Genomic DNA, 12558 nt, shown 5'->3' with positions numbered 1-12558 from the left:
CTTTTCTGATGCTGATTTCGGTGGGTGTCGGTTGGATCGCAAGTCAACATCCGGCACTTGTCAATTTCTCGGTACATCTTTGGTGTCTTGGTCCTCTCGCAAGCAGGCTAGCGTAGCACTTTCTTCCACAGAAGCTGAGTATGTTGCCGCTACTAGCTGTTGCTCTCAGATCCTTTGGATGAAGCAAACCTTGTAGGATTATGGTTTGAGTTTCGGTAGGGTTCCCATCTTTGTAGACAACATGTCAGCCATTAGCATTGCAAAGAACCCTGTCCTATACTCCAGAACCAAGCACATAGACATCCGATTCCATTTCCTGCGAGACAACCATGAGAGAGGACACATAGACCTGATCCATGTCCCTTCAGAGAGGCAAACCGCAGATATCCTAACCAAACCGCTAGAGCAGGACACCTTTGCTCGCTTGCGAGGGGAGCTTGGGATTTGTTACCCCTTTTGATCGCTGACTTTTCTTTGGTTAGCTTTGTAGGTTTTACTTGTCCTTCTCTTTGTTCTAGGTTTGGTAGTTGCATTGTGCATATGCATTGTACATATTTGCATTTTGCATTGCCTCACTTGCACTAGCATTCTTGTATACATTGCTATGATCTTCTAATGGCTGCTAGTGTAAGTTGATAAATTAGATCATGTATAGCTTGCTCCACTGTGTATATGACATCATCTGAGTTAAGCTATTTTGATTTGAAAAATCTGAAAACATGATCACCCTGTCTTGGCTACTAGCATGTTAAGGTGTGTTGATATGCTTTGCTATCTTATTCATGCTAGTGTAGCTTTTCGTTCAACAATTCATACTTGAAATGATCTAAATTTGATAAAATTGCTTGAACTGTTCTTGAAATGGATTGAAAAGATCTAGGTCGGATTGCTTGTCGCACTGATCAAGCTTTCGGGACGGCTCACTTTGCACTTATGAGAACCCGGGCAAGGCTATGCATAACTGAAACGAGTGCTTTAAGCTTCTGATTTTTTTTGGGCATAGGCTTGGCCTCGTTGCTAAGTAAAGCATGACAAGCTTTCAACCCCTGGCATTAAGAATTGATTGCTATAAATTTGATTGAAAAATGAATGTTGGCAACTTGTTTTGGCTGAGTTTGGATCACATGTATGAGTATGATTAGCATTGCTTTCCATTCCCTACTTATTAGTGCTAGATCATGGGTGATGTTTTTATTTCTCCTAAACTGATCTTGCCTAGCTCTAGACTGATTTGATATACTCTGTTGAGCTAGATACAGGTCTTGTTTATGGATGCACACGTGCTTGTGACTAGATGTCGCTTATATCTTTGTATCCCTGAATGCTTTCACTTACACCTCCTGCATTGCATTCATTGCATAGCATCTGTTCAGTGGGAGTCTCAGCTTCAGGGGGGAGCTTTAGGTCTTTTTAGGCTTGATGTGTGCATGTGCCAACAAGTGGGAGAATTTTTGGGAGAAGTGATCGAACAAGGGGGAGACTTGTTTGATTCTTGAAAAACTTGTTATGCACAGGGTTTTGGGAGTGCATCATTTTGGGAGAGTTGCACTTGTGTGAGGGAAAAACTTTGCTTGGGGAGTGTCTGCTCTGTTTCTGGCTCCTGGTTTTTCTCGTTTTCCTTCCACTTCTAGCATGACTGCGTCGAGAGCTACCTCTGTCTTTGAGGAGTCATGTTTTGGTTTTTGATCGATTGCGTCGAGCCGTTGCCCTTGTCTTAAGGGATCGATTTTGATTGAGTAAGTGACTGTTCTTGCCTTTCTAAGATTTTCGTCACTTGCTTAAGTTCTTCTCTTTCGTGCTTCTTTGTTCTTCTCTGGTTTCACTTCTCTTGGTTCGTTTGTGGTGTGTTGACAATGCACTCATCAATGGGGAGATTGAGGAATGTGAGTACTCTATCCTGCATGTGATGAGTGAATTCTCAACCGTGCGGTGTGATCGTACTCTTGGTCTTTGGATTGCAGGTACACGGGCGTCGAGTGTCGACGGGGAGCTACCGTGGAGGTGCTGTGGCCGATGGACCGTGCGGTGGACGGCGGTGAAGGGCAGCCGGGACCGGAGCTCGGATCGGGCGGCAGCTGTGGCGTCCACTCCTGGATCGAGGGCGCAAGCGGCGACGGAAGGTGGGTTTCTTGGTTTGCGCCACAAAACCAAGGAGGCGGACGGCGGTTTAAGACATCAAGTCGTGGAGGCACGGGCATCGGTCTCGGGACTGATGGAGGTGACGGGCGTCGACGGCGTCTAGGGCCTCGCTGCGGGCGAGGAGGTGACGGGCGTCGGGCGGGGTCTAGGGCCATCAGAAGGCCGAGGCAGGAACGGCGTCTAGGGCCACGGCGTGGAGGCGGGAATCTTCCCGCGCGTGGAGTTTTGGTGGTTTTCTCAAAACCGGCCACTTACCCGGGTTTCGCGGACCCTCCAAAACCGCGGACCGGTACTTCGTCGACGTGGCGGCATCGCATCAGAGACTTCGAGTCGAAGAAAGGAGCTCCGCCGTCGATCAAGTCTGTACAACGGGCTGCTGCAGACCCGACCGGTCTGACCGGTCCCCTGGGCCGGTCTGACCGGTCTAGCCGCAGCAGCCGGGTATATAAGCCCCCCCTTTTCCAGGTGGAGGGCTTCGAGTCTCTTGAGTCCTTTTCGGTTTTTCCTTCCCTCTTCCCCCTGCTCAGGTTAGGGCCAAGGTCTCCAACGCAAAGAGAGTTTAGATTATAGCTTTTCTCTCCAATCTAGAGGGTGGATGATGGGCAGATGGCTCTAGCCTTTGTATAGGTGAATTCCTCTGAGATTAATGGATGAAATTTGTTTGAGATTCACTTGTGTGTGCTGAGCATCTCGTCCTCCCCTTCTCTCTTGCGTTTTGGGTTCAATTCTCCTCTTTTGGTGTGTTTCTTGTTTGGAGGAGAACAACCTTTGATTTCGTGGTTTGATGAACTCTTTGGAACGATTCCTATGCATATAGCCTAGAGCCAAACCCTCTGGAATCATGGGTTCTCACGAATTGGCGATTTTGTGTTCTTGAGAAAACCCCAATCCTCTTTGATCCTTCCTCGATTTCTCTCTATCCGGGAATCTTTTGGGTGAGATCTTTTGGGGATAGGTTCACGGGGTGGTTACGAAGCTTTCCTCTAAGTTTGGTTGGATTTGGACTTCGGTTGCTCGAGATTCGTGGTTTGAAGGTTTGTTTGCGGGTTTCCTGGACGACATCGGTCAGACCGGTGGGCGAGACCGGTCAGACCGGTCACTCTGAGTTTGAATTGTCCGACCGGTCAGACCGGTCCAGTGCACCGGTCAGACCGGTCTGTGTGTGTTGTGCTGCGGTTTGAGAAGTTTCTCTCGCCTTTGCTTCCGCGCTGTGACCTGGGTCTTCTGCTTCGAGATAGCTTGTTCATAGCTATTCTCGCTGACTTAGTTTCGAGGGCTTGCGGTGATTTTGAGACATAGGTCGACCTTTCAAATTTCGAAGAAATTTTAATCGGCTCCCATTCATCCCCCTCTGGTCGCCAGTTTCGGTCCCTCAAAGCTCATAGAGGTCGAGGTGTTCTTTGCCGCTTCTCCAAACTTGGAACCGAAGCACAGAGCTTCTGCTCTCGCAGCAATTCTGGGGTCTCTCTAGTAACCTACAGACGGAAAGTTTGTGATGAGTTTTGACTGCTGCTTATTTCTCCAGATTCTGCTGATCATGATTACTCCGTGTTGCTTATGGCATTAAGCAGGTTCTGTTGATGGAGAACGTGTCAAAAAAACCCCCGCAAGATTGCTTTGTACAGCAGACATATTCTGCGATGTGACGGAACTAGTTGCTTGGGAAGATAACTTATTTTAGACGGATGGAACAAATGCCTCTCTTCAAGGAGGGAAAACGCTTATTTTATTAAAAGTTGCAGCTGTGGAGATTTTGTTTTATCGATGTTTGTACAGTATGGTACACGCACCAACACCATGCTACCTGTCCTGTGTTTGCACTGAACACGCCACTCCTGCTTTCGGGAAAGGATGTGTGTTGCATACTGACGCAGCGCATACGCTAGAGAGATGGACCACTTGGCGAGTTGTGCCTTCGATTCTACTTGGTTCTGGTAGCTCAGCTCGGACATTTTCTTCAGAACTAGCTGAGAAATTCATTCATGTTCTGGTTCCTACTAAGAATAAAACGGACAATGGCTCGAGGACTAGCTTCACCGACGACGATCATGTTACAAGATCAGATCCTCAGAATTGCAAATTCAAATTGTTGTTGCCTTGTTGTACAATGTTCAATGCATGAATCTTGCACCAAACAGATGGCCTGATTTAACTACATGGCCGAGAGAACCTCACCTATTTCCAACAATGTCTTTGACAGTTCCTTTTCAGTAACTCCAACTTCACGATATCAAGGGACAAAATCTAACCATATCATCTGACCAGGGTCGATTTCCTGCTGGGCATTCCCAGGCAGTGCATAATAAGATAGGGTTAGAGAACCTAACACTGATCAACAAAATGGGGAAGTACAGCCAGGGGCGTAGACAGGGGGGGGGGCCGGGGCCGGCCCCCTGGCTCCCAAATTTACATTGAAATTTTGAATTTTGATTAAATTTTTATATAAATTAGCATGGTTGGCCCCCTTAATAATGAAAAAAATAAATTCCTAGCTCCACCCCTGAGTACAGATGAGCAACATTTTTCCTAGGTTGGCTACATGCAGCTATCAGCTTTGACTGTAGGACTCGCTTTTTCTTTTTCTTCTAAAAATTGATAGCTGGGATCTGAAATAGTGAAATCCTCCTCCAGGAAGAACAGCATGCTGCCAGGAAGCGTTCTCACTGCAGATTGACCAAATACAAGACACGGCGACACGCTATAGCCAGCTTTGATACCAGAGTGCAGCAGAGACTTGTATTTGACAGGCAGAGAAGATTGCGGTAGACACCAAATCGGGCGCTGCCTTTCGAAATAAAAAACAAATCTGGCGTGGCTTCCATTGCACGTTCAGCCAGAGAGGGACGTGGATTCGAGGGAACGCCGAGACATGCGTAGTTGGGTCCTGGGTCAATGCACTCGAGAGGATAGACCACCATGAAGTGAAAATGGTCACCAGCACTGCAAAGCATTGCACACAGGAAAGGAGGCAACGGCTCAGCTTCAGATCACTCCAAATTCAATTTCAAAATCCGGGTCTGCTTCCTTCCCACATTTCACATTTTCCTCCCCGATCACTCGACCAGAACTGAAGGGACGCAGTATTGAGTTATTGACCAAATGCAAAATATAATCACCACTCTTGGGCCAGCTTTGATACCTGAAAATACAAGTAATCTCTAATCTCTAATGAACGAAATCAGCTCCATGGACTCTTGCTCCTTATTCGGCCACGTCACTTCGTATTCGCCACCGTTTGATCTTGATCGGACCGTCCAAAAAAGAGCATTGCGGCTACGGTTTCCAGAGCCTTCGTCTCGGGTCGTCTCCCCGTGCGTGCCGTCCTCGCGCAGGCGCAGTGCTTCAGCTAGCGGCCGTCGACATGCCAGCGCACCGCCCGCCCCTACCCCCAGGCGCCCCCACTCCACTACTGTCGTGTCCTCCACCAGGCCACCCTCCTCTCCCACACAAAACAGAGCCACGGTTCCGCAGCTCGCACAGCTGCAGTTGCAGATCGACACGACGGCGCGGAAGGAATCCTAAGAGGGGCAGAGGGCCTCACCTACCTCCGGATGAAGCGCTCCCGTGGATTATATGTGCGATTCGAGGTCTGCCGTTGCCCACCTGAACCAGCTGCTCCCACAAATCATGGATGCTTCCGCACGCATGCATGTCGCCCTGTAGGCAAGGAGAAAGTCCCCCACCATGCGAGCTGTCGCCAGACCATTTTCACATAGCTGCATGTAGCCACCAAGTACAACGCCGATTCATCTTTGCAGCGAATAGGATATGCTTGCAAATAGGATCAGCCGCTGTAACAGCTGCCACTTGAAGAATCTGCACGGTCTGCAGTCGGCAATCACCGCTGTAACAGCATTAACGAGACTGAACTTTTCTTTTCATATTGTAGGTCAGAGATACGTATTATGTTACTCATTACTAGAATTTTCATAAAACGTTTGCCTTACCTGCTTGTTGGCATTGTACTTCTTTAGATCTTGTATAGTGAACGGTGCTTGCCAAATCTATATACTCATTAGCTATCTTGTGATAAATAAAGCACCTCAATGTTCTCTCAATCTGAATATATTCAAATTTTCAGAAAAGATTTTCTATATACTCATTAGCTATGAAAGTTTCGGTTACTGCCTTCATTTTTTATATGAATAAAGAAATACTACTTTTGCTTACCTAAGTCTATTATCAATAGCAACGAATCTGCTTATTAAAGACATAATACTATATACGGGTGACTATTAAAGTCAATCACGAGGATTTGCCGGCTTAGTCTTTCGAAGATGCTCATAGGGGTAGGGTTTGTGTACGTGTGTTTATAAGGGTGAGTGTGCGTTTATTGCGACTTTCTGAGTTTTATTGTGTAATTATAAAAAATATTTTATACGGGGTATTTATTAAAGTCAATCTCGAGGATTTGCCAGCTCAGTATTCAAAGATACTCATATGAGTAGGATTTGCGTATGTGTATTCATAGGGGTGAGTGTGCATGTGTTGTGATTGTCTGAATTGTACCGTATAATAATCATAAAAAAACTGTGTAGGAGGTTTGTAATCCTTTTAGGTCATAAGGTATACACTTTGAGCTGGTCTTCGGGAGGGCGCGGCAAAGCCGCGCCTATTTCTAGTTTTGAACGAAACGATGATCCAACAACAACGTAGGGCCGTTTTCTCACAAGCAGGTGGCTCGAGGAGTTTTGGAAGAGGCCGGGTGAAAACGGGGACGGGTCACAAGTTTTTTTTTTTTTTGAGAGGGGACGGGTCACAAGTTCTGCGGCTGCTTCGGCCTCCGTTTCTCGGCCCACTCTTTGCTGTTTTCGCGGCCTCCGTTTCGCAGCCCACAGTCCATCTTTGCTTTTTCGCGGCCCACCTAATAAAATAGAGACCCGGCCGGACCACTCTCTCCTCTACATTCTCCATCAACAAAAGCAAAGCCCGCGAGAGCCCAGGTACCCATCACCAACCTGATAAGCACGGTCCATGGGCCATTGCGTGCTTCCTTTTCGCACGCGTTACTTCTTTTCGTCGGCGCGGAGAGCCCGGCGGGCGGACATAGCCACGTAGGGGCGCGCCGACGCCTCAGCGGCTCAGCCTCACCGACCCTTAGGCCTGGTTTAGGTTCTAAAACGTAAAATTTAAAATTTTTATAAATCGCTTGGTATACTAAATATAGTTAAAAAATAAATCACATTACACAAATAGACTGTAAATCGCGAGACGAATCTAATAAATCTAATTAGAAAGTGATTAGACATTAAATTGGTACAGTAAATAAGCTCTAATGATGAATTAATTAGTCTCATTAGATTCGTTTCGTAGTTTACTTCAAATATTAAAAATTTCTTTCCAAAAACACAAAAATACAAAATACAAAATGGACTAAACAAATCCTTATTGATGGTGGCATGGTGCCTCCTCAAAGGCTCAAACCCATTTCCTCATCTCCGCCGTGCGTGCTCTATTCGCTGCCCCCGCCACCGTTTTCATCCGCACGCCACAGAGCGCCCAATGCAATCGACGGAGGTGCCGAAGCGGACGGACACGTCCAGGAGACCCCGCAACAAAGGCGTGAATCCAAAACCGTGATGGCACCAGCCTCATCCAACCGCGGAAGGCACACGAGCCACACATTCACAAACACACCTACATTCACCTCTATGAACTGCCAGCATATATGCAATTTTTTTAGCACACCGCACATATGCAAGTGCTCACGTCCTAACTTCCCAAGGTCTCGATTGGCTCATGCTAGGATTTTAGCGTGCTAAGTGATATTTTGACCGTTAATTATGGTGTCAAACGAAGGAGACCCTCTCCCCCCTTCTTTTCAACCTAGTGGTGGATGTTTTTACTAAAATGCTGATTAAGACAGCAAATCTAGGCCTTATTGAAGGTTTACTTACAGAGGCCTTTGAAGGTGGGGTGGTCAGCCTGCAATATGCAGATGACACACTCTTGTTCTTTAAGAATGATATCACTAAGGCTGCCCATTTTAAATGGCTACTAGCATGTTTTGAAAATCTTTCGGGTATGAAAGTTAATTATAGCAAGAGTGATCTGCTGACGTTTTTTAGCACAGTGATCTGCTGACGTTAGGAACCTCTGAAGAGGAAGATAATAATTTTGTTAGACTGTTGAAAGGCCCTTATTTGGTTTTGGTAATTGAGTGACAACTTAGGTGGACTAATCAGTGTTTATGTTGAGATACACAGGAGATTAGTCCACACAAAGACACTAGTATGAGCAACATGTGCCATGGAGGAGAAATGACTAAGAATTAATGCTATGCTCATATAGTGTGATCGAGAAGCTCATTGCATATGAGACATGACATGGAGTTATGTGACCAAAGTGGAGAAGATCAAGACAAGGCTTGGCTTGATGGACCGGTTGCAATGGAGAAGGTCAAGTCAAGGCTTTGAAGCGAGGGACCGCGAGGCGGTGAAGCTTGGGCAAGATTTGGCGCCGATGGACCGAGGCAACGGTGAAGAGCGAGCAAGGTCAAGATCGATGGACCGAAGAGGTCATGTGATGATATGGAGTGGATCATATCATTCAAGAAAGATCAAGCCAAGTGTTGACTCATGAAGATGATCAAAAGGCTTGATGGAGTTTGGTGCTTGTGTGGCATCAACATTTGGGAAGATGAAATGAAATGCGCAAGGCAAAGGTATGACTTGTAGGGCATTTTTTTTCACCGGTCAAAGGTTGTGTAGAGAAGTGCATGACCGGATTTAGGATAGATGGCCGTACTATCAAGAGGGGTGTTGCTAGGATCGAGTGGCGTGGTGAGATCAAGTGAAAATCCTTTGAAAATGATTGTGAAATGCTAACACACATGCACATGGTGTTGTTCACATGGTGGTGTTGGCACATTTGTAAAGGAGAAAGAGTTGGAGTTGATGTTGATCAACTTTGGGAAGCAAGAAAGGTTTTTCGGTTTTCTCCGGAAATTAAGTGGTCTCTTGGAGTGGAATACTGCTTTGATCCATTGTGTTTTAGATCAAGTATTTAGTTGGGTTGTGTATCCCTCTGAATTAGCTTTCCATAGAGTCCAAGATCACCTAATTTGGACATCGGAGCTAAGAGTTATGGCCGTTTTACCGAGGTACATTTCTGCTGGAAATATACCTGCGGACGGTCCGCTCAAGGGGGCGGACGGTCCGCCGTTATCTCGGATGAGCTCGAACAGAACCGTTTTTGGCTCTGTTGGTGGTCCATAATGAACTGCGGACCGTCCGGTCCATGGGGGCGGACGGTCCGCCTTCAAAAGCTGAAACGGGCGCAGAAACTCGGTAGTTCTGTCTTGGGGGTCCAAAATGAACTGCGGACCGTCCGGTCCTTCGGAGCGGACGGTCCGCCTCCTACTGAAAATTCTGGGACAGAAACACTACGGTTTTTGTGTGTGCTCATGTTTTAAATGGCGGACAGTCTGCCGGTCACTTCCAGATTTAGTCAGAGACGTTTGCAAATCGGTTGGTTCGAAGTTTTGAACCGCGGACAGTCCGCCCCAGGGGCGCGGACAGTCTGCCCGGGGCTCTAACGGTCGACTCTGACACATAATCATTGCAGTTCTAGCCGTTGGTTTTGAATGGCGGACGGTCCGGTCTCTGTGAGGCGGACAGTCCGCGAAAACTCTGTTTTCACGGGATTTGAGTGTAACGGCTAGTTTGGGGCCTCCCTCTATAAATAGAGGGTGTGGCCGGCCATTTGAGGGGCTGAGCACCTTGGGGACTTGGTGTCCATGTGTGAGAGTGCTTGAGAGCCCTCTACTCACTCTAACTTGATAGTAATCATCCGATCGAGTGAGAGAGCGATTCTAGTGCGATTGCTTTGAGAGATTGCATCGAGTGGCACTAGGTGATCGTGTTGCAAGCCGGTGTGCTTGTTACTCTTGGAGGTTGCCACCTCCTAGACGGCTTGGTGGCAAGAGGCTCCGTTGAAGCCCGCAAGAAGATTGTGCGGTGCTCCGGAGAAGAGATTGTGAGGGGTATTGTGCTCACCCCGCGGGAGCCGCGAAGAGCAACTCTAGTTGAGCGAGACATGAAGAGCAACAAGTGGTCCGACCGGATCATGTGCTAGAGTTCGGTGTGAGCACTCCACGTGGAAGAGTGTGACTTGAGAGTCACCAATAGCAAGAGGATCGGCGGCAACCTTGGAGCTTGTCTCAACGGGGATTGGCTTGGTGGCAACCAAGTGAACCTCGGGATAAAAATCACCGTGTCAATCTTGTCTACTCTTCTCGGTGGTTTGCATTCTCCAAATCATAAGCCTTGTATTTACATTCATCTATATCTTGTGCTTGTGTAGTTGCTCTCTAATAATTAGTTAGCTTGTGTAGCTTGCTATTCATTTTCTTGCTTGTGTAGCTAGAAGTAAAGATCCTAGTGTAACTAGTTAGCTTGTGTAGCTTAATTAGTTGCTCGTGCTTAGATTGTGTAGCTAAGCAAGTTGAGCTCTTGGATTTGGATTATGTATCCTTGTCCTTGAGCATCTAGTGAGCTTAGGTTTGGTTTTGTGTTTTTCTCATTAGAATTGTGTAGGAGCTCCCCCGGTTTGTGAAGTACTAGTGCTTAGCCTTGTATGACTTGGCATTAGAATTGTTAGGAGAGCTCTTACTAGCTTGGCACTCCATTTGCTTTGTGTAGGATCCTTTTGGAGGTGCCTTAGAGTCATAGTTAGAGGGGTGAAGTCTTGGCTAAGCGAATAGTTTCAATTCCGCATAAGTTTCGTTTAGCCGGCGCAATTAGTTTTAGAAAGGACTATTCACCCCTCCTCTAGTCCGCCATATTGACCCTACAACTGTTTTGCTGCAATTTTGGAAATTTTCCTATCAAAAACCTAGGGGTTCCCCTTCACTACACCAATCTGAAAAGAGAAGATATCCAACCTGTTGTAGACAAGCTGATTAAAAGGATTGCGGGTTGGAAGGGGAAACTTCTGTCTCCTGCAGGGAAGCTCATCTTATTGAAATCATGTCTAGCAAGTATTCCTATCTATCTTCTCTCAGTGATCAAATTCCCTAAATGGACCATTGAGAACATTAATTCTCAAATGGCAAACTTTCTCTAGAATGATGCTGAAAATAAAAGTAAGTACCACTTATCTAATTGGCAAAGCTTAGCTCAGAAAAAGGATTTTGGGGGCTGGGATATTCCAGATTTGAGAAACATTAATCTTTGTTTATTAGTGTAACGACCCGGCCCGAGATAACGGCTAAGATCTACTCTACACGTTGAGTAAATCACACCTGCTAATTAATCCTCTTGCGCTTTCGTCCTCGCTTCGCGCAAAAAGAATCGATCCGGAATTAACTAGCTTCCTAGGGCTCGGTATTTAAATTGGTCTGGGTTTCCTTCTCTTCTCAGTATGGGACTAAACCTCCGACGATACAGTATTTTTTTCGGCATTACAGTAGACGAGCTACTGTAACCCGGGATTCGGCCCGGCCCATCTGGCCCGTGGGCTGTTACAATCACCCCCCCTTAGGACTCGACGTCCTCGTCGAGTACCAGACCAACCTAAATACCAGGATCTCCTCTCTTGGCCACGTCTCATACGTCTAGTGCTAACTGTCCCATGTGCCACGTCCATGCGTTCAGTGCCAACGGTCCCTATGCGACGTCCGTGCCTCGCACACGTCTGTCCACATGCCGGTGGCATCTGCGCCCGCACGCGCCCGTGCTCATGCCCGCACACTTCTGCCCGTATGTGGCATGAAACCGCGAGAGTCGGCTCTGATACCACTGTAACGACCCGGCCTGGGATAACGGCTAAGATCTACTCTACATGTTGAGTAAACCACACCTGCTAATTAATCCTCTTGCGCTTTCATCCTTGCTTCGCGCAAAAAGGATCGATCTGGAATTAACTAGCTTCCCAGGGCTCGGTATTTAAATTGGTCTGGGTTTCCTTCTCTTCTCAGTATGGGACTAAACCTCCGACGTTACAGTATTTTTTTCGGCGTTACAGTAGCCGAGCTACAGTAACCCGGGATTCGGCCCGGCCCATCTGGCCCGTGGGCTGTTACAATTAGCATCCTGGATTAATAGATATCACCTTAGTGATCATGTTATTTGGAAAAAAAATCATTGACCACAAATATAATATTGCTAAACCAAAATAATTTGGAAAAAAATCATTGACCACAAATATAATATTGCTAAACCAAATATTTTCTGTTGTCCTGAAGTAGGTGTCTCTCCTTTTTAAAAAGGAGTCCTCTGAGCTAGTAAGGCTGCTACACTAGGGGCCAGGTGGAAGGTTGGGGATGGTAAATCCATTAGATTCTGGGAAGATCATTGGCTGGGCGATTGTAGTCTTGCCACTCAATTCTGGGAACTCTATGTTATTGCAAATGAAAAAAATGTTAGCATTGCTGAGGTCTGGGATGGTAATGAGCTGAAAATCTCCTTTAGGAGAAGG

Source organism: Panicum virgatum, chromosome 5N (assembly GCF_016808335.1).
Source record: "Panicum virgatum strain AP13 chromosome 5N, P.virgatum_v5, whole genome shotgun sequence".
Taxonomy (NCBI): Eukaryota; Viridiplantae; Streptophyta; class Magnoliopsida; order Poales; family Poaceae; genus Panicum; species Panicum virgatum.
The sequence above is the reverse complement of the archived record's forward strand: the minus strand, read 5'-3'. Positions refer to the sequence as shown.